Source organism: Dromiciops gliroides, chromosome 4 (assembly GCF_019393635.1).
Source record: "Dromiciops gliroides isolate mDroGli1 chromosome 4, mDroGli1.pri, whole genome shotgun sequence".
NCBI lineage: Eukaryota > Metazoa > Chordata > Mammalia > Microbiotheria > Microbiotheriidae > Dromiciops > Dromiciops gliroides.
The window spans coordinates 255,721,997-255,745,096 of record NC_057864.1 but is presented as its reverse complement, the minus strand read 5'-3'; the positions used below and the strand labels follow the sequence as shown (position 1 = coordinate 255,745,096).

General features: G+C 39.2%; 1 protein-coding gene and 1 non-coding gene across 4 annotated transcripts in view; both read left to right on the top strand.

Moving 5' to 3' along the window:
• The first annotated feature begins 7,727 nt into the window (after positions 1-7,727).
• USP49 (ubiquitin specific peptidase 49) overlaps positions 7,728-23,100 on the top strand; it is a 135,527-nt gene continuing 120,154 nt past the window's right edge. For 2 of the 3 annotated variants that reach the window (XM_043962757.1, XM_043962756.1), the window contains exons 1-2: positions 8,237-11,784; positions 13,058-13,216. The gene's annotated coding sequence lies outside the window, so the exon portion shown is untranslated. Of the gene's footprint in view, positions 7,786-8,236; positions 11,785-13,057; positions 13,217-23,100 lie in introns of those variants that run through there. The other variant, XM_043962758.1, reaches the window with a different exon arrangement.
• On the top strand, positions 12,276-12,382 carry LOC122726858. Its single transcript, XR_006352852.1, has one exon. It is a non-coding gene; the product is annotated as a U6 spliceosomal RNA (small nuclear RNA).

Sequence of the window (23,100 nt, the reverse complement as noted above, 5' to 3'; positions counted from 1 at the left end):
AAGCTAAGCACCAGATGCTCATTTTTAGCTTTTCATGTTTTTACCTGTTGGTATTAATTCCACTACCTGCAGAGATCCCACTAACAATTCCTCCACTACCTGGTTTATGAAAATTGCGTGCCTTTTGTGTGCCCCAGATCACATTCGACCTCTCAGAATCACCGAATGTCAGACTGGGGAGGGAACCTTAAAGATCATTTAGTTATGTCTAGGTCAACACTCTCATTGTACATAGAAGGACCCGACACATTGGGATTAAAAATCACACAGAAAACTGAATACTTATTTGGGATGGACCCTGGAATTTTCGGATGTTAAAAATAGGCGCATTTATAAAACATTTTTTGAAAATGGCCCTCATTGCTTGTCCCTTACTACTGTTTTGTGCTCTGGGTGAAGTCTGAGCTCTAGGGGCCTCCTAGAGTCAGCCCCGGGGTTGGATTGGAACCTAGTTTTGAATCCTGATTATTGCCCCTCACTAGCTTGGGAAAATTGCTTCACCTTTCTTTGATTCAGTTTCCCCATTTGTATGATGAGGTTGGTATCTAAGGGACCCTTCAACTCTGAATCCAGTGATCCATCAACTTTCCTTTTTCTTGCCCTATGAGTGCTTTAGACATGAGGCTCTCATTTATTTATGCCCCGGAATTCCACAATTTTGCTTTATGGGAATGTTAGTCCTATTCCCGTTTGAAAAATTTCTCTGGTGGGGGGGAGATGGAGTAGATGTAGGGCTAACCCCCACAGAAGGTCCCCTCTCCACGTGCCTGTGTACTCGTCTTCCTAACTGCAAGACAACCAAAGACAAGAACAAACCTGTTCACTCATTTCCACCTTGAATTTGAAACTTGAGGGTAGCATACTGACTGGGAAAATAATTTGTTTTTGCTTTGAAGGCTGGAGTGTGAAAGGGAGAACAGCCAGTGGAGGAAGAGAAAGCCAAAGTGGCAGATTTGTTGAATGAAGCAAGCATATATTAAGTACTTACTATGTGGAAAGCACTGTGCTGAGCTCTCAGGATACAGTTATTTTCTACTATTTATCAAGTGCTTGCTGTATGCCAGGGGAAACAAAGTTTTAAAAAAAAAATGAGGGCAGCTAGGTGGTGCAGTGGATAAAGCACTGGCCTTGGATTCAGGAGGACCTGAGTTCAAATCCAGCCTCAGAAACTTGACACTTAACTAGCTGTGTGACCCTGGGCAAGTCACTTAACCCTCATTGCCCTGCAAAAACAAAACCAAAGTGAAATAGTTCCTCTGAAAAGTGGTTAGGTAGTACCTACCTTGGGTTTTCAGAAATTTAAATTAATCCATCTGCCTTTAGAAATACCCATCTGCTTTCAGAGCATGGCCAAAATATGAGATGGATGAGACAATGTGAGTGGTGTCCCGACAATCACTAGCAGAACTACTAGCTTAGGAGTTAGAAGACCTGTGATTAGCTCTAAATGACTAACTGAAAATTCCTCGATGTTCGACTTAAGGCAACTCTCCTGACCTTTCTGAGCTTCAGTATCCTTATTTCTATAATAGGGGTAATAATATTTGTACTTCCTTCCTGACAAGCTTATTGTGGGAAAAATGTTTTGTAAAATTCATGTGCTGTATAAATATTAACTATTATTTAATGTCGAGACAGGTAAAATTCCATTATGACAAACTACATGAGTTGTATTGGTAGAGTAAAATTCTGTCCTAATAGAAAAATCCCATTCATAGTCTCCTAAATCTGATGATTGAAACAGAAATCTAGTTCCTAAAGTCTGGATAGTAAAATTACTAAGTGAATAGAAATGCATGAAAGCTTTTAGGGGATTACTAAATTTTGGGGGAATATATTATCCATTTTATTTCTCACTATAACACTATTATTCTCCCATGGTATTTACTTTTTTAAAAGATTAAAATGAATTAAAATGTTCTCTTGGAATTTTAAGACAATAGTATGATTCTCTGAAATCGATCCATTAGATTGTAAGCTTCTTGAGGACAGGGACTGTCTTTTGCCTCTTTTTGTATCCCTAACACTTAGCAAAGTGCCAGGCAACATAGTAAGCACTTAATATTGATTGATGGAGGCACCTCACTGGAGACTGTTAAATGTCATTGGAGATCATGAGAGACAGCTATGATCTGTCCCAAAGCCAAGCTTGGAAGATCATATAGTAAGGGAGAAATGGAAATTCAAACATTTATCAGGTACCTGACATGCCACTGTGCTAGAAATTGGGGATACAAAGTAAATAATGACATGGTTCTGTCCTCAAGAAGCTTACATTCTTCTTAGACATTATAGGATCATGAGACTCAAAGTTGGAAGGGACTTTATAGATCTAGACAAATCCCTTCATTTGACATGAAGATGAAGCTCAGAGAGGTAACTCCCCCAAGGTCACACAGGTTATAAGTAGAGATGGAATTTGGGTCTAGGTCCTCTGACTCCAGATTATTTTTCCATTATCTTAAGTCACCATTGAAGAGAGATTACTGGAATGAGAGAGAACCTGAATTCTAGTCACTAGCTTTATTACTAACTTGGAGGCTAGAAAGTGCTTTGAAGAGCATAAAAACCATACAGATGCATATATGGGTGGCTACAGTGATGTTTCACTTGATCTTGAATCTGTTGGAAGGTGATGGTTGTGATTGTGGCTTGGTCGATAGGTTGGATGTTGAGGGGTAGAGGAGAGGCCATTGGTTCTCGATGACAGGAATAATAAAAACCTGCTTCCCACCCCACCCACTTCAAAGAAAATAATTCCCTTTGTTATAATTAGTTTTATATGAAGAAGCTGGATGGAGGAGATATTTGTTGACTAGATAATTCATTCTAACCTTGTATCACTCACTCTTGGTCTGGGTTGTCTGCTGGAATATGGAGATAAGTTTATTCTACTTGACCAGACTTTATAATGGCACTTGCTGTATTGGGATGTTTTATCTATCCTCCAACAGCCTGAAAGAAAAGACTGAGCTGTCAGTAACTAGAACTTATTAAGATCATGACAAAAATGTTGCCTCCCTGACATTTGTTGTATCATAAACAAGGTTCAGTGTTTCCTCACCAGTCTATAGCCCTCAAATTCATCTTCCTTGTCACTTGCTAATCAACTTGGAGATTTTCACATCTTGTCTTTTTCTAAATCCTGCTAGTTTTTCCTTTGAATTCCTCCTTCAGCCTGTTTCCCCTGACTTTTGGTCCATTTAATCACCTTACACTTGAATGACGTCAGATAGCCTCTTCTTGGCTATTCTCCCTGTCTTTTCCCTCACCTTGTATTGAGTCTTTTTCATCCAGAGTAATGAGACTTGTTTTTCTAGAGTATTATCATACCACTTGCTTCTTACAATCCTTCAGTGGCTTCTAGTCATTTTTTTCCCCTTCCAGTCACTTCATAAATCAAATGAAAGCATCTGAAGATTGAGCTGGCAGCTGTGATACAGTGGGAAGAAGACTGGTCTTAGAGTTGGGAGAACTGGTTTTGAGTCTCTGTTGTAGAATTTGCTAGTTCTGTGACCCCAGGATAAACCACATAATCTTTCTAAGTTTCAGTTTTCTCATCTATAAAATGGGGACAATAATATTCAGAGTTGTTGTAAGAAAAAAACTCCTCTAAACATTTCATATTATTCCTTAAAAAAACATAAAAAGATTTTTAAAAATTTCATACTATTTAAAAATGTTTCATTAATATTATTCCTCAAACATAAAAAGATTTTTAAAAATTTCATACTATTTAAAAATTTGTTTCATTAAATATTTCTGTTACGTTTTTCCTTAATAGTGTTTTTTCCAATTACATGTTAAGATAGTTTTCAACATTCATTTTGGTAAGATTTTGAGTTGCAAATTTTTCTCCCTCCATGCTCCCCACCCTCCAAGACAGCAAGCAATCTGATGTCATATACATTCAATCATGTTAAACATATTTCCACATTAGTCATCTTGTGAAAGAAGAATCAGAACAAAAAGGAAAACCACAAGAAAGAAAAAACAAAAAACAACAACAAAAGTGAAAATAATAAGCATCAATCTGCATTCAGATTCCATAGTTCTTTTCTGGATGTGGAGAACACTTTCCATCATGAGTCTTTTGGAATTGTCTTGGATCATTGCACTGCTGAGAAGAGCTAAGTTTATCACAACTGATCATCACACAATGTGGCTGTTACTGTGTACAATGTTCTCCTGCTTCTGCTCACTTCACTCAGCATTAGTTCATGTAAGTCTTTCCAGGTTTTTCTGAAATCTTCCTGCTCACCATTTCTTATAGTACAAAAGTATTCCATTACATTCATATGCCACAACTTGTTCTGTCATTCCCCAATTGATGGGCATCCCCTCAATGTCCAATTCTTTGCCATCACAAAAAGAGCTGCAATAAATATTTTTGTACATATAGAATCTTTTTCTTTATCTTTCATCTCGCTGGGATACACACCTATTAGTGGTATTACTGGTTAAAGGGTATGAACAGTTTAATAAACCTTTGGGCATAGGTCCAAATTTATTTCCAGAATGGTTGGAGCAGGGCAGCTGGGTGGTGCAGTGGATAAAGCACTGGCCCTGGATTCAGGAGGACCTGAGTTCAAATCCAGCCTCAGACACTTGACACTAGCTGTGTGACCCTGGGCAAGTCACTTAATCCTCATTGCCCTGCAAAAAAAAAAACAAGAAAAGAAAAAGAAAAAAAAAACCAGAATGGTCGATAGGTTTAAGATGGTGCCCCAGAGTTCTTTTAATTTGCATTTCTCTAATCAGTAGTGGAGAGCACTTTTTCATGTGACTATTGATAGCCTTGATTTCTTCTGAAAACCACCTGTTCATATCCTCTGGCCATTTATCAATTGGGGAATGGCTCATATTTTTACAAATTTGACTCGGTTCCCTATATAGTTTAGAAATAAGGCCTTTATCAGAGACACTTGCTGTAAACAGTTTCTTGCTTTCCTATAATTGTTGAGAGCTTCATCATTCTGTCACCCCAGCCTCTCAATCTTAGTCAGCTTTGACTCCTATCATTCATCCCTTATATCAGTTCTCTTAGCAAATTTTGTCATTTCTACTTTTGAACATCTATCCTATACATTCCATTGTCTTCACTCAGCCACCAATATAATAAAGATCCTTGGAACCTCTTGCCTGGAATATTGCCATAGCCCACCCAGCCTCCATTCAGCTTCCAAAATTATTTTCTTAAAGTACAAGTCTGAAGATGTCACCTTCATACTCAAACTCTTGTGATTCTCTAATTACGTTTAGAATCAAATATAAAGTCTTTGATATTTAACCTGGACCCTTCCTACTTTTCCAGTCTTTTATTTGACTCCTCTCCACACACTGATCTAGGCATACTGACCGCCTTGCTGTTATCATATATGACATTATTCTAACTCCATGCCTTTGTACTAACTAGAATTCTGTCCCTTCCCATCCCTGTCTTCTAGATTCTCCAGATCAAATCTCACTTTCTACAGGAGGTCTTACCCCCAGTTTACACCTCCAGTAACTTTCCTCTGAGATTACCTTCCATTTACTCTATTTCTCATCTAAGACCAGAGTTTTTGCATGTAGTCTCCTTCATTAGAATGTGAGCTCATTGAGGCAATGATTGTGGTTTTTCCTTACTGTGTATCTACAGTGCTTGGCACATATTAAATTCTTATTAAATTCTTGCTGACTGACTAGAAATATTTTTGTGGTCCATAGGAAATAGCAAGGAACTTGGAATCAAAAAGACATTGATTTCCACTTCTGCCTCATAACGTCTATTCATCCCCTTCTCTTCACTCACAGAGCTACTACCCTAATACAGCCCTCATCACTCCTGACTTCATTGATTCAAGTATCTCACTAGGTTTGAATTCCAGCACTGCTATTCATTAGTTGTGACCTTGGACAAATAAGTTCAACTTTGAAGGGTTGTTAGTTTCCTTACCTCTAAAATGAAGGAGATGTATTAGAGATGATCTCAGATCTCTTCTAGTTTTAATATTCTGCTGTTAAGCAGGACCCTTCCCAAACTAATGGTTTGGTGTCTTCCATCAAATCATGTCCCTCCTCTTCAAAACTTAAAAGGATGACCATCTTCAGGCAAGTTTCTCAGACTATGCTCTGTGGTAACATATATACATCTGTCTTCTCCTCACTTGAATATATATTTGTGAATCTGTACAGTTAGAAGTAGTTGTACATGTGTTGTTTCTTTCCCTTATTCTTATGTATGTCTTGTTGCTTTTTTCTCCTTTGGTTGCAATTAGAGGGAAGGGGTCCTTTCATTTTTTTTTTTTTTTTGATGCTGATCCTCTGAGGTCATGGAGTGCTACTAGTTCTCACTTGTGAAATAGGGAGGAGCTAAGAAATAGTTTGACTCTTTTAGGCTGTACTCTATATTCTTTCGTGTAGTCTTTTGGCCCTTGTCATTAGAAGATTGTATGGATACAGGAACTACCCATTTGACTTCTCCATCTCCCACTTTTTGACCCTCTAAAACTTAACACATTCCTTAGAGGGGAAACAAAACAGCTTGGGGGATGTCAGTGGCACAGCCAACAGTAATGGACATTTTCTGCTTTTCAGCCAGAGTAGCTTCTTTTGCCAATTTTCTTTGGCAATTCCTTGGTTTTCAGGAGGTAAATGGCTTACAATATTTTTTAGCTATTATATAGTGCTTTAAGGTTTGCAGATTGACTTACTTGTGTCACTTCATTTGATCTTCACAACACCCTCATTTTACAGATGAAAAACCTGAGGCCCAGAGGTGACATGGCTTGCCCAAGGTCACATAGCTACTGAGTGTCTGAAACAGGAACCAGATTCGACTCTTCCTGATTCCAATTCTAGACCTCTGGTCACTATGCCACCTGGCTTAGTGGCTAGAGCTGGCCTTTGATGACCCGGGTTTAAGTCCCTCCTTTAGCTGGTTGTGGGACTGGATAAATCACCTAACCCCAGTGGAACAGGCAACTAATTCTCCAAGAATGTAGGCTGAAGTTTTTTCACCAGGGTCTTCCCTACACCAAAGAAAGAAAAAGTCAGGGAGAGTTTGAAGGCTAGAAGAAACAGTGTAGATCATCTGGTCCAAGCTCGAATTTCACATTTCTTCACCCACGGGGAAGCTGAGGAACAGAGATTAGGTGACTTATCCAAGGTCACACAGTTTGGAGGTTACAGAGCCAGGATTCAAACCCATGGCTTCTGACCCCAAATCCAGTTTACTGCAGCAAAAGTAGGGCAGGTTAATCGAAGATGAGGAAAATGTGTCTGTCTCTTGAAGACCGCAGAAAACTGAGGAATTCCAGGTTCCAACTGTCTCTGATTTTCAAGAGGAAGAGTGTAGGGTGGGGAAAGAAAAAGGGGCGCTGGCCCTTTAAGGAGGCGGGGCATGCAACGGGACTCTGTACCTTTAAGAGTCTCTTTGTCTGGAAACCCTCATTTTTACCCTCTTGTGACTCAACCAAACTTCTCCCCGCGATTCACAAAAGCCCCACTACGCCGCCGTCCTTTACGCCAGCCTCGAGGCAGCCGCCGAGCGTTGGCGGCTGACCCTCCTCGCTGCGCCGTTGGCGGCGCGAGAATCCGTAGAAGAGTACATTTGGTGCTGGGCGGGGGCCGGGGGTGGGGTGGGAGGGGGGCCCCGGGGTCTGAGCGCTGCGCTGTTGGCGCACTGCAGGGCCGGGTGGGGCGGGGCCCGGGCGGGCTGGGCCAATGGGCGGGGAGGGGGCGGAGCCGGGTCGTTCGGTTGTCTCGCGCTCCGGTGACAGCTCGCGCGTGCTGATGATGGCGGTAAATAGAGGGGGGTGGGAAAAGGAGGGGGGGGTGCCGGGGGAGGTGGAAGAAGCGGTAAATGAGGGCAGCGCCAGGGGGCGGCGGTGGCGGGGGGGACACACTCACCGAGACGAAGACAGGGGAAGCCCAGCCTGGGACTCAGGGGGCGGGGACAGGAGTCCTTACCCCACCGGCGTCCCCCCCAAAAAACACACACACACACAAAATGCACACACCGGGTGAGGGGGCGACAAAGACGGCGCGCGCCTCTGAGCGAGGGAACAACGTGGGGTGGGGGGAGGGGAGGCGGCCGGGAGGGGGCGGGGCGGGTGGGGGAGAGAATGGGGGAGGGGGCGTGCCGAGGGGGGGTAGCTTGGGGGAGGTCTGGAATGGGGGAAGGGTGCAGCGGGGAAAAGGGTGTGCATTGAGAGTTTGAAATAGAAGGGGCATGAAGAAGTGGAATGGGGGGTCCAGGGAGAGGGGGTGAAAGAGTCCACTGATGAGTGTGACTAGGAAACGGGTGCTGGAGGAGGGAGATAGGGTTTGGGCAAATGTGAGGGGAAGGGCAGAAATAAGGCAGAGAGAGGGGAACGGAGACCAATTTTTAATGAAGGCTTGGTGCGAGCTGGTAATGAGAGCAGAGATGGGATTGTGGAGAGAGGGGATATCCATGGGGGGAGTGAAATAGGATTGAAGGAGGTGGAGGGGCCGTGGGGCAATGAGCTGGGGTTTAGAAGGAAAGGAAATCAGAATGAGGGAGGGAAATAGGGTTTGGAGGTAGGATAAGGGCTCCTGGTGGGTAGGAGGGAGAAGGGATTTAGAGGAGGCTGAGAAGCAAGATAAAGAAGAGAGTCAGGGAAACCATGTTTTAGGTTGAAGGCTTGGAGGCAGGGGGGGAATCCCAATGAGGAAGGAAGATTGGATTTAGGAGAGAAAGAGGATCAGATCAGGGAGGAAATCAAAGAGGGAAGGAAATGGCATTCAGTAGAGAAAGGTGATCAGAGAAGCAGAGAAGACAGGGTTTGAGAAGGGAGCCCGGGATACAAGCCCAAAGAAGGAGGGAGATGGGTTTTAAGGGTATTGAAGGAGGGTGGTATAGCTTAGAAATCGAGGGAGGAAAACCAGGATTTTTAGTGTGGTGGAAATGACAGGTGAAGTAGTCATGGGGCAATGTCTGACACTGTAGGGGAGAAACTAAGCTTGAGAGATAGGAGAATGGAGAGAGTAAGAACTGGGTGTAAAGGGCAGTGCAGGTGAATAGATTGGTTGAGATAGCCTTAAAATCAGGGCAGTGAAAGGCTGCCATTGAGAAAAGCTAAGAACTGCAGGGAGGCTTTTGTAGGGAAGATGGGAAATAAATAAATAAAAGCCAAGTTAAGAGTTAGGGCTAAGTAAGTAAGTTTAGGTGGTGAGGAGGTAAAAGTTGTAGGGATTTAGTAGATAAGAGGTGATAAGGAAGTAGTAGTTTAAGGAGATAGGTGAATTGAGAGAGATGGGGAGCAGAACTGGAAGTGAGATAAAAAGAGGGGGAAATTGGTTGAAGGGAGGCAAATGGAGCCTAGGTAGATACAGACCTTGGAGAAAAGGAACAGGGATGGGGATTAACTGTCCTATGTAGAGGATGTTCCAGAAGCTCTGGAGGGCTCAGGGTACAAAAACTTTAGTGGTCATTGAGAGGAAATGGAATGGGATAGGGAGCTGCTGATGCAGAAGAAAACCATGGTGAGTGAAAGGGGTAAAGAGAATTTAGAAGCAAGGGTGAGAACTAAAGACAGGAGGTGGGGGCAGGGAATAGGTCTACAGAATTCTTGGGTGAGCGGGGAGCAACAGGAGAGGATGAAATTGTTGAGTCCCTTTGTCCCCAGAAAGGCTATAATGCCTCCACGAACCCCCCCTCCTTTTTCTCCCCCAAGGAGTCTTTAATCCTCTCCCACCATTCAGCTCCTTTAATCCTTTTGGTTTTATGAGCACTATTGAAAAGTTGTGGCCAACTTTGATTTAATTTTGTTCTTACACAGTATGAATGATATGGTGCCCCAAGGATAGTGATGAAAAGTATGCATTTAACTTCTTTGGTAGTAATGGGAAAACATGGTACTTAATAAATGTTTTTATTTACTGTATGGATATGACTGTTTTGTGTGATGGTGTTAATGTCGTATTTGCTGTATTGTTCCAAGAGGACTTGAGGCGAGTGCTCTGGGCAAAATTGTCATACACTTTTGTCTTCAATTGAGAGCGCTGTATTGTGGAAGTAGAGAATGGTGAGAAATTCTGTTTCAGTTAATTCATGGAGTTGCTATTTGGTTATTTGGGTAGCTGAAGAGTATTGAGAAAGTGGTTTAGAAAAATGTGGACAGCCCAGGGAGAGAGTTAACCTGTATAAAGAGATTTAAATAGGGAACTGACTCCTTGTTCTTGCACAATGATTTATCTTAAAATGTTTTCAAATGGAATAGAATATGAGGAAAAACATAAAAAGTTAGACTTTGGTTTTATGTTGACTAAGGATGTCCTTAAGGATGTCACTTTTGAAAATTTCTGTAACATAATTGCAAGTTGTAGAAATTGGCTGGCTCTGAGCATTTCCACTGCCTTCCCCTCACTTTCCCTCTGTGAGTAAGAACATATCAAGTTCAATTTATGCAAGTCTCTGATTTTTCTTAAAAGACCCTTTTGGATAAAGGAAAGTTTTAAGTTTTAAGGCAGATTTGGAGTTATTCTAACAATTTTCTTTTATTATTGACTTTCAAGCCTTCAGAGCTATTCCCTGAGAAATGTAAAAACCAATTTACTTTGATGTTGGTCACTTATTTTAAATACAAAGGACAGCACCTCTCTTACTTAGGAAAAAGTGAAATTCCTATCTGTAAAATTTGTGTTGGCTTGATGAAAGTGTTTTAGTTAGCTTGCTTTCAAAGTCACTTAGAAACTTTCTTTTTAGTTTTGCTAATTTTGAATGATCTAGTATTGCTATACAATGTTTTTTAAGTTACAGAGATTGGCTTTTTGTGGATTCCAGATACTTGGGTTCAAGCAGTGTTTTGGCTTTTTTATGAAAGTTCTTATGCATATTAATACTTTCCAATATAAGCTCCTTCAGAATTAAGTTTATAGACACACCAAGAACTGATCATGTTGAATTTGGTTCAAATTTTGTTTTCTGGTTTTTGTTAAATGTGTTCCAAGTCACTAGATATATTTAGCGCTTGAACAAAGTTTCTCTTTTCATGTTAACTTTTAAAAGGACTCTTCCTCAGTTCAACAGATGTTTATTGAGTGCTTACTACATGCACTGCCAATGTGCTAGGTACTCTTAGATATTATTTCCATAGAGAAATCTAATTGAAGCATCTGTTTACTTGAGAACTTTTAATCTAGTGCCTTTAGCTATAATGTTTCTTTATGTAGTGGTTGTTTTTGAGATGGAAATTGCAGCAGGTGTTAGTCTGTTGTAGTCTTTGTGTATTATTACCCTTTATTATGCATTCATTCTTATACTATTGACTGTTATGTGTTAAAGCCTTTAAAAATCTAGATAAATGAATCTTGTCTACAGAAAATGTGAACTTGTTTTGGGAAAAAAAAGTAAACATTTCCATTCACAGTGCTGTATTACAAATTCCTGGTGTAGACAGTTATTTTTAAGTCTGAATTTCTAAAATGACTTGTTTGAAAGTTAATAATCTTTAGTCCAAATAGTTATACTAAATGGCTTAATGATACTTATAAATTTTCTTTTCAGTTCATGCTAGAATCTTCTACCAAAATTACACTTTTGTCTATAATGTCACTTATCTCATGTTTATGTGCAAAGTACCATTAAAATCAGTCTATCAAATTTAAATGACTAGGTGTATATAATTATGTCTCCTTGATTAATCATAGAATTTTAGGACTTGAAGAGTCCATCTCTCCCACTTTAGGCAGGAGCACACAGACCATTCCTGATCAATGAAAATCTATTTGATTTTTTTAAAAAAGCATCCAAAGGAGGAAGTTATACAACCTACACAGGTAGCTCATTTTAACGTTTGATTATTTTCACTATCAAGAGATTCATCTTTTTATCTGATTTGCACATACGTAATGTTATTTTCTTGTTTCCTGGGCTATTCTCATTGGAAATTGAAAATAACCATATTTGCAGTTGTGTAAGAACACTCCTTCATATGCTTGAAAGTCATTATTAAATCAACCTGAATTCTTTATTTTTCAGGCTGAAGGATCCTAGTTTACTTAACCTCTTGTGAGAGGTCTTATTGTTAAAGCCTTAAAAATTTTGTTTCTCTTTGTCTTTCCAAGTTCTTCAGATAGTAAGCACTCTGATGTAGAACACAGGAATAGATATAGTAAGGGAGGGGCTGCCTAGAGCTGGATAAGGTGAAATGATTATCTCATGATTCCTCATACTGTATCAATTTTTTGTATTTTCCAATTTTTTTTAACTACAGCGCTACATTGCTGATTCATGGTAAGCTTATTGTATTCTATGAAAGTTATATCTAGTGCTCACTTCGGCAGCACATATACTAAAATTGGAACGATACAGAGAAGATTAGCATGGCCCTTGCGCAAGGATGACATGCAAATTCGTGAAGCATTACATATTTTTAAAACATACTTTGTGAAAATTAAAAAAAAAGTTATATCTATTTTTACTTTTTGGATAGATAAAAAGCTTTTACATTTTTTTCAGTTTACTTATTGAGTTCGCCTTTTCTATTAAAGTGTATTATATTTTATTTGTTTCTGATATTTCTGATTTGGCAAGGGTCTTTGAATTCTGAAAATCTTTCAAGGTGCGAATGACAACTTGTATTCATTATCAACAGGCAGCTTGTACTAAGAATTGTAAGCAATGCTATTGGTGCCCAATAAATATTTTTTGTGGTCATCTATTTCCTGATTTCCTAATTCCTGATAGACCAAGGGTTAGGGTTGTTTAAATCACTGGTTTAAAAGTATTAAACAACACTGGCTCCAAAACTTAAAACTCGAGTTAAACTGAGAGGTTGATATTAAATCATTGGTAATAGTAATGTATCTTTGTAATAGCTGTATCTTTTTCATACTTAAAGTTCCAGAATTCTTCTGTTTCATTTCTTATGTATTTGCCCATAGTGAGATATTGGTGACCAGAGAAGGGATCTAAAGATAATGAAATAGACATAAATCAGACTTGTCTGTCATAATCACTCACTATCTTTCAAGGAAGTGCTAGAAATGCCTCATGAAAAAATTTAGATTTCACTTATCCAGATCATATTGCTTATTGTATTTTTTACAGGACAGGATCAAAAACCTTGTTAACGTCATGATAGATTTCACCTATTGCTTCATCTTGATCTACCTGACCTGCCATTCAATAGCATATGAGATTAGTCCAACAAGATTTGGTCTTTATCAAGTCAGACTTGTTGTTACAGAGTGCCCACTTTTCTTCAAGGTATTTGTAATTTTGTGGCTATTTTTTTCCTATTATTTTTTCGGGTATATGAATTGTTCACATGTGTATAATTTCCATTGTCATCCTCTTCCATTTTAAAAACATAGGCACTTGGGATGCTTTTTCTTTTTCAGTCTCAGGATACTTCCTTAGATTCAAATTCTGAGTCTCAGATATGCTAGCTGGTGGCCTTGCAAAAGCTTTGTCCAGCCATTTTAGTATCCAGGAATTCTAGTCATTAATGACCTTTCAGATTTTTTTCAACCAGGATAATTCAGTGAGATGAAGCATGATGTAGTAGAAAGAGCTCTTGTGGTCTTGGAGTTATAGAAGATCCAAGTTCAAATTCCTGTGTCATGATGCTTAATAACTGTAGCCTTAGGCAAGGGAGTTAATTTCTCAGAGCCTCAGTTTCCTCATCTGTAAAATGCTGGGAACAACATTTGCCATACTTGATTCATAGGATAATTATTAGGAAAGTAGTTTGTAAACCTCTAACATCCTAAGTAAACTTGAATTACTATCATCATTGTTGCCTCATTATTCCAAAATGCCTATTTTAAAGTTTTAGGTTGAGCATCTAGGTGGTTCTGATTGAGCACTATCTAGTGTTTGGAATTCACAGTGGTAATAATTTTAAATAAGAAATATTCATAAACAAGGAAGTGTTTTCATCAATTACTATATTTTTTACCATGAATATATTGATGTTGTTTTCTAATTCTGACTTAGAAATATAAACAGGACTTCAGAATTAAACTAGTCTAAGATATTGATATTTGAAGTGGACAGGACAATTGTTATTGATATATAGTGTGTCTAAGTTCCTGTGAAGGGTGGAACTTAGGAGCAGTAATTTTGTTTTTTAATGGAAAATCAATAATCAGGTCATGTGCTCTCTGGAGAACTTGAATTTTTTTTTTAAGGACAAAGGCTTATATGAATTCCTGGGTATTAAAAAAGACCATGGCTCTTTAAAATTTGCTGAAAGGTTAAAGAAAAGGTCCATTTTATGGTAACAAGTTTTATTTCCTTTAAAATTTTCAATATTTTTCTGGAAAGACCAGGGTTTATAAAGTCAGTCACTAGCTCACCATGGAATGCTACATATTTGATTTCATCAGTGAAACATGTGGTGTGCTTAAACTCTAAGCAGCTGATCAGTGCCACCCCATCACCAGCTGTTTGGAGAATGTTATCTTTGTACTTGAATGCAACACTCCAGTGTCTCATTGGGATCACTAAAAGGTTGAGGCTTTGAGACCAGAACACGTTTGGGAGGGATTTAAAGAGGGAAAGAACAATCTATCGAGGGGTTCTTTTGAGAAAATAGTTTGTAGAGACTAATTTTTGGTACTAGGGATGAATTTGTCAGTAATTTGAGTACTACACATGTCTATTACGCTAAGATGAATGTTATAATTAGTTCATAATACAGCATTGTTCATATATGCACATCCAGTCCAACAAATATATCTTAACTGCCTAGTATGTGCAGTCCACTGTGCTAAGCACTGGATCTATAAATCAAAACAAAAATAATCACTGTTCTCAAGGGGCTTACTTTTTGATGTCGAGGATACAACATGTAAACAAATAATCTGATAAACAAGTTAATGTAAGAATGGAGAGAGCACTAGCAAATGAGAGAGTAGGAAAAACTTTGATTAGGAGCTGATGCATGAGCTGAGCTTCTGATAAAAGTGGAGATTCTGAGAGGTAGAGGGAAGGAAGGGAGGACATTCCAGGCCTGGGACCCAAGCTGGCGTGTGGAGGTTTTCCAGATCAGATGTCAAACTCTGGGGAGAGCAGATAGTTCAGGTTGGCCAGAGCATAGAGCATAGAAAGGAGAGTAATGGGAGGGAAAAATGCTTTGGAAGGGAGGCTGAAGCCTGACTGTATGGGATCTTCTCACATTAGACTATGGTGTTGGTATGTTATCCTTAGAGACTGAAGGGAGTTATTAGGGTGACAAACTATCTTAGACTGGTTCTTTCTCAGAGTTGAGAACAGTGATGTTCTTCCAACATTGTGTGAACATCCTTAATGGTTTTTTGTTTTGTTTTGTTTTGGTGAGGCAGTGGGGGTTAAGTGACTTGCCCAGGGTCACACAGCTAGTAAGTGTCAAGTGTCTGAGGCCGGATTTGAACTCAGGTCCTCCTGAATCCAGGGCCGGTGCTCTATCTACTGCGCCACCTAGCTGCCCCTCTTAATGTTTTTTAAAGGAAGGTAGATTTTCATCTTAGCTTAGATTTGCTAATGCTATTAAACTAAAAGCAATAGCTAATATATTGAATGATAGAACCAGGGTCCAAAAAACCTTAAAAACATAGCTCTGCCAGCCCTCACTGCCTATGTGAGCTTGGACAAATCACTTAACCTCTTTGGGCCTCAGTTTCCTCCTCTGTAAAATGAGGGGCTTAGGTTAGATGCCTTCATTGCTCTAAATCTGATCCTAGTATAGGTTGAAGCTAATAAAATTGAAACTTCATTGGGATAAATATAAAGTCCTACACTTGAGTTAAAGCAATAACTACACAAGTATAGAATGGGGGGAGATGGAATTTGAAAACAGATTATGTAAAAAAGATCTGGGTTTTAGTGGAGTGCTGACTTAATATAAGTTATCAGTGGGATATATCATCCCAAAAAGCAAATGCGATCTCAGGGTGCATGACTATGGAGCACAGTGTCTGAATAAGGGGGTTGATAGTCTTGCTGTACTTTGCCCTGGTTAGAATACATCTAGAATATTGTATTCAGTTTGGGGTCCATATTACTTTGCAGAATCAAATAGAAAATTGTCTGGCTTTTTTTTTTTTTTTTTGGTGGGGCAATGAGGGTTAAGTGACTTGCCCAAGGTCACACAGCTAGTAAGTGTCAAGTGTCTGAAACCAGATTTGAACTCAGGTCCTCCTGAATCCAGGGCTTGTGCTTTATCTACTGAGTCACCTAGCTGCCCCCATCTGGTAGCTTTTTTTTTTTTTTTTGGTGAGGCAATTGGGGTTAAGTGACTTGTCCAGGGTCACACAGCTAGTAAGTGTTAAGTGTCTGAGGCCGGATTTGAACTCAGATCCTCCTGACTCCAGGGCCGGTGCTCTATCCACTGTGCCACCTATCTGTCCCCATCTGGTTGGCTTTTAAAGCCTTTCCCAACTTTTCATTACCTTTTCAAACTTCTTCTTCTTCTTCTTTTTTTTGCTGGGCATTGGGGGTTAAGTGACTTGCCCAGGGTCACACAGCTGGTAAGTGTCAAGTGTCTGAGGCCAGATTTGAACTCAGGTACTCCTGAATCGAGGGCCAGTGCTCTATCCACTGCGCCACCTAGCTGCCCCCCCCTTTTCAAACTTCTTACACTTTACTCTGTTTCACATACTTTATGATCCAGGACACTGGTGTCCTTGCTGATCCTCTGGAACACTCTCCCTCCTCACCTCTACCTCCTGGCTTCCCTGACTTCCTTGAGCTCAAATCTCTTTTTCTGCAAGAGACCTTTCCCATCCCCCCCCCTTCCATCCCATTTACACTTTATATATCTTTATGTATGTAGTTCTTTGCATGTTGTCTCTACTATTAGACTCAGAGCTTCTTGAGGGCAAAGACTGTTTTGCTTCTCTTTGTATACTTAGCACAGTGCCTGACACATAGTAATCCTTAATATTTAATAAATGCTTGTAGACTGAATGACTTGGTGACACATCTTAGAAAGCCATTGATAAAGTATTGTTCATCAAAGTAAGAGTGACCAAAATGATGAGGGAACTTAAAAAAAAATCATACCACATAAAGACTGGTTAAAGGAATAGGAGATGTTTTGTTTTAAGAAAAGAAAATGCAGGGGTGACATGATCACTGTCCTTAAGCATTTTATGAGCCATCATGTAGAAAAAAGATCAGACTTTTTCTTTAATAGTTCGTTGTCAACTTCTTTAGTGGAGTTCTCTAGGCTTGGCTTGTGCTTGGTCCGATACTGTTGAATGTTTTTATCAGAGAAAGGGAGAGATGGCACACTCATCAAATTTTTGATGTCACAAAGCTGAGAAGGATTGCTAACAAGATGGTTGACAGGATCCATGAAGATCTTGACAGCCTTAGAGCAGAGGTATCAGATACATGGGGTCATGGCCCACATGTGTCCTACAGAACTCGAGTATAGCCCAAACTAGAATAAAATGTTATTATAAAATTTTAACAAAATAAATAAAAATACATTAAAACATAGATGATATTTAATTTTAAAACTAAATCAGTATGTGGTTCACAGGGATTCTTATATCTGGTTTAGTGGTCTCTATTTCTATTTGAGTTTGACACCACACCACTGAGGTAGAGCATAGGGCTGTCTGTTGATGAAATTCACTAGAGATAACTTGGGTTCAGCAAATCAACTTCATAACTATAAGATAATGGAGACATGATTAGATCGTAGTTTGTCTGAAAAGGACCTTAGGATTTTAGTGGACCCAAGATCAATATGAGCCTGCAGTGTGATGTGGCAGCCAAAAAAAGCTAATGCCATATTGGGCAACAGTGAAAAAGTTTCCAGAAATAAGGAGTCTATAGTTGTATCGCATTCTGCTCTGATTAGATCATACCTTGAGTATCAAGTTTAGTTTTGAGCTCCCGAGTTTAAGAAACATATGCTAGATGTGCATACCCTTTGACCCAGCAATACCATCATTAGGTCTTTTTCCCAGAGAGATCATAAAAAAGGGAAAAGGATGCACATGAACAAAAATATTTATAGCTGCTCTTTTTGTGGTGGCAAGGAATTGGAAATTGAGGGGATGCCCATCAGTTGGGGAATGGCTGGAAAAGTTGTGGTATATGAATGTAATGGAATACTGTTGTGCTGTCAGAAATGATGAGCAGGAGGAGTTCAGAGAAACCTGGAAGGACTTGCATGAACTGATGCTGAGTGAGATGAGCAGAACCAGGAAAACATTGTACACAGTATCAACAACATTGTGTGTTGATCAACTGTAATAGACTTGACTCTTCTCAGTAATACAATGGTCCAAGATAGTTCCAATGGACTCATAATGGAAAATGCTCTCCAAATCCAGAAAGAAAGAACTATGGAATCTACATGCAGATTGAACCATACTATTTCTATTTTTTTTGTTGTTGTTCTTTTTTGAGGTTTTCCTTTTTGCTCTGATTCTTCTTTCACAGCATGACTAATGCAGAAATATGTTTAATGTGATTGTACATATATAACCTATATCAGATTGCTTGCTGTCTTAGGGAGGGGGGAGGGAGGGAGAAAAATTTGAAACTAGAAATCTTATGAAAATAAATGTTGAAAACTATCCCTACATGTAACTAGAAAATAATAAAATACTTTTATTTAAAAAAAATAAACATGCTAGAGAGCATCTAGGGGAGGGCAAGCAGGATTGGGAAAGGTTTTCTTTTCTTTTTCTTCTCCTTTTTTTTTTTGGCAGGGCAATGGGATTTAAGTGACTTGCCCAAAGTCACACAGCTAGTAGGTGTAAAGTGTCTGAGGCCGGATTTGAACTCAGGTCCTCCTGAATCCAGGGCTGGTGCTTTATCCTCTGCGTCACCTAGCTGCCCCAGGATTGGGAAAGGTTTTGAGACTAGCTTGTATGAGAATCAGTTGAAGGAACTTAGCTTGGTTAGCCAAGAAAAGGGAAGACTCACAGCTGTCTTCATGTATTTCATGGGCCGTCATACACTGTCCTCAGAGAGGAAAACCATGAGCAATGGCTTAATTTAATGTCAGGAAAAACTTAATAACAATTAGAACTATTCAAAAATAGAATGGGCTGGTTGTGGAGGTGGTAGATTTGTTCCCCCTTAGTCGAGGTCTCTGAGCAGAGGCTGGATGTCCACTTGATGGGTGTGTTATACTGGGGATTCCTTTTGAGGCTGTCTATGGTTTTCACTAGATAGCTAGCCATGGTCTTTCCATTTCTGAAATTCTGTGAAATTCTGCCACAGTCCAGAATTTGGAGCATGAATAGAAGCTGCAGAGCGGTAGATTTTGGATTAATATAAGGGAACGAGGTGCCTCAGGAAACAGTACATTCCCTGTCACTGTACATATTTAAGCAGGGACTCAGTGACCGCTTGTCTGGGATTTTCGAGAAGTGATTCCTGTTTAGGTCTTGAAATAAAATTATATGAGTCCTGAAGTTCCTTCTGAGTCTGTGATTGTATATCATGCTATAGTCCTGCCTTTACATAGGGAAATTATCTAGAGGGGTTCTCAAGGTCTTTTTATGCTTTTCTGATTTTGTATATATCTAATTTCACCTCATTTAAAAAATTAAATTAAAAAATTTTAAGACATAGATGTATAGTCAGAGGGAAAAAATGCTGCTTCAGAATGTTGCTTATAAGGACTGTTGCTGAGTGGATAGAAATCAGAATCTTATGGTTGGTCTAACTGACTTAAACGGCTGATCTAACTGATTTGAACAGTTGGTGCCACTGCTTTTCAGGTACAGATATCACTAATCTAGGCTTTTGTTTAGAGAGATTTAAAAAAAAAATGTGATCCTTTAATGTTTACTTGAGCACTTGGTGTTTTTGGCTATCAAGAAGGCTTGTTATTTCCATATATATATATATAGGGGGGCAGGGCGGGACAATGAGGGTTAAGTGACTTGTCCAGGGTCACACAGCTAGTAAGTGTCAAGTGTCTGAGGCCGGATTGAACTCAGGTCCTTCTGAATTCAGGGCCGATGCTTTATCTACTGTGCCACCTAGCTGCCCCCTCCATTTATATTTTTGTGAAAATATTAATTATTTACTGTTTTAATAGTATCCTGTGACCTTAGGAGAAGTGAACAGAAAACAAAATTATGGCATAGGAAATAGCTAGAAAATGAAGTTCAGCAAACATCTATTAAGCATTTACCTATGTTTAAGATGCTAGGGCTAGACACTGAGGTGAAAAAGACAAAAATGAAACTGTTGCTGAAGATAGACTTGTAGTAGGCCTCCACCAGTCTCGGACGACCATGGATCAGCGCCTTGAAGAGCCACAGGCCACAGAGTGGCTGTGCAGTCGAATACTGTAGCTGCAGCTCCTGAGTGACTCCTGATTTTTCCTCTGGATTAAATCCCAAAGCCTTTCCCATATATGGGTATAGGTAAAATCAGGGTTTCCTTCCTCTAGGCGGGTTGCCTGCCAAGGCTAACAAGCCCCACCTGCCCAAAGATAGACTTATAGATGTCACATATACACATCTTTATAAATACATAGTATTTATAGTTTGAGGAGGGAAGAACATTAACAGTTGGGGGAATTAGGAAGACTTCACTGAGGAGATGGCAGTTAAACTGTTTTGAAGGAAGATATGGAATCTGAGGTAGATAAGGAAGTAGTGCAGTACAAATTAAGGGGATCTGTGAAAATTCATGGAAGAGAAAGCGTATGTCAAGTTCATGGAGTAACTAGGGTGCTTGTTTGGCTGGAAGTATAGAAGTGGGAAGGGTGGTAATGTGAAATAAATCTGGAAAGTTAAATTGGAACATTGTAGAAGGTATTGATGGCCAATCTAAAGGTTTATGTCTTTTATTCTAGAGGGAGGCAGAGGGGATTACTAAACGAGATGTGGTCAGGTCTGTGCTCAGGAAGATTATTTTGGCAGAAAATAGATTGGAGGTTTTCATAATTGCATATATCATTTTCCTTACTCAGAAACTGTAAATGATTCCCTGCTTCCTACCATGTCAAATGGAAATACCTGTGTCTTTAAAGACACCTCATAATCTGTCCTCAATTTACTCATCCACCCAACCTTATTTGCAACTATTCCCCAACACATGCTCCTTTGCCTCTACTCAATCTGTTAGTTTTTGCACACGTCTCTTTTGCCTATCTTAATCCTACTTACCTTTCAAAGCAAACCTAATCTAGAAATCCTTTCCTGATTACTCAAGCCCTTATTTATCTCCCTCTCCTCTGAACTTTGTCTTTACCACAAAAATCCAGCACTAACATGGTATTATTCATTATTGTTTTCCGTGTCTGGCTAGATTACAAACTCTTTGAGGACAGAATTGATCATGTCATGGTACCTAACATGCTGAGCACATAATAGCTGCTCAGTATAATGAATCAAAACTTAATAGAATATCTGGCTTCTGATTTCTTTGGATATACAACTCCATTTCAGGAAATTACTATCATCATCATTGTCGTCGTCATCATCATTATTATTTTACAAAGCTGCTCTTCTGCCTTGCATAAAAGTGAACTGCTATTATCTGCCAGTTATTCAAATATAGCTGGGTGTTATTTTTGTGCATAGAAGATACAGGGAATCATTAAGACAGACTTAAAACCAGGGAAATTGGAGTTTTTTTACCTGCTTGGTGCTTCAAATATCCTTTTTTAAAAATGAAATTCTGATTAATAATGAACCTAAAACATTGCTTTTTGAGTATGAAAAGAAGCTAATGTGTGTGAAAGGTTGGGACTCGGGCAGATAGTTATTTTTTGCCTAGATGGTTCAATTTCACAAGAGTATGAGTGCTTCCCACATTTTAAAAATATTTTTCTTCTCTAACATCCTTTGCCAGCTAGGGGTACTTGTTATTAGAGATAGTTACTGGGCTATAATTCTATTTTATTTGCAAAATAATTAAAATGAGAATGGACTTATTTTTATAGGTGCTATTTTATTATTGGAGGAATGGTGACCTGTTGTTACAGTATAGAGTTTTCATGTAAGTGGTTAATATAATATTGGCTGAATGAATTAATGGATTCTTTCAGTGCGAGGAGTCCAAGCCTGGTTTGCAAATGACTGTTTCTTTATTCAACAGAGCCTGGCATAGCACCCTATCATAGTTTAGATTAACTCATTGTCGATGATGAAGATAATATAGGAAATTAACCACAGGGTTCCAAAAACACTAGGACTAATATTAAGCATGAATAGCTATATACCTTCTGAAGTTTAGTTTTAGGTATCTGAAAATGACAAAGCCCAGGATTTTCTGTTGTAGGGTGAGTGTTATTGGTACTCAGTTGAAGTATTGACATATTGAACAATGAATGTAACAATTAGGTCTACCTTGAGGTAAAGGGAATAAAGCTGAAAAACTTATTTAGACTGTGTGGGGGGGTGTGCGTGTATGTATTGAACCATTGTTCTGCTCTCTGAGGTAGTGTGTGCATGCATGCATGTGTGTGTATACATAGGCACATTTATATGTATCTCTATGTACACACACAAATACATGTATATATGTACATACATATGCATACATGCATGCACATACATACACTTAAACACAGGCATGCATGTTTGGCTAAAAGAAACATGGATAGATGTTTCAAGAAGCACTTAGGTTCAGTTACCAACAGTCAACTTCCCCACTTGTTTTTAGATTTGACTAATTTAATGAAACCTTTATTGAGCTGCTTACTCACCCTTGGTCTCAGTTTCCTTTGCTTTAAAAGGTGGTAGTTAGATTAAAAAAGCTCCATGGTATTGACTCTTTTTTTTTTTGGTGAGGCAATTGGGGTTAAGTGACTTGTTCAGGGTCACACAGCTAGTAAGTGTTAAGTGTCTGAGGCCGGATTTGAACTCAGGTCCTCCGGAATCCAAGGACAGTTCTCTATTCACTGCGCCATCTAGCTGCCCCAGTATTGACTCTTACCAAAAAAAGCTAATGCAAAACCTGGGGGATTCATTCAACTGTTCTCTTTGAGGCATGAAAGGAAATTAGTTTTGTCTTCCTAAATACTTAGCCAAGATGAATAGGTTGTTCAGTTGATAAAGGTGTGATCTACAAAATTTGATCTCAGGTTTAAGTAAAAGGAATATTATCTATATTAGAACAAATTTATAAAACTCTTGAGGTTTTGGGAGGGGACAGGATAAAAGGTCACTACAGCAATG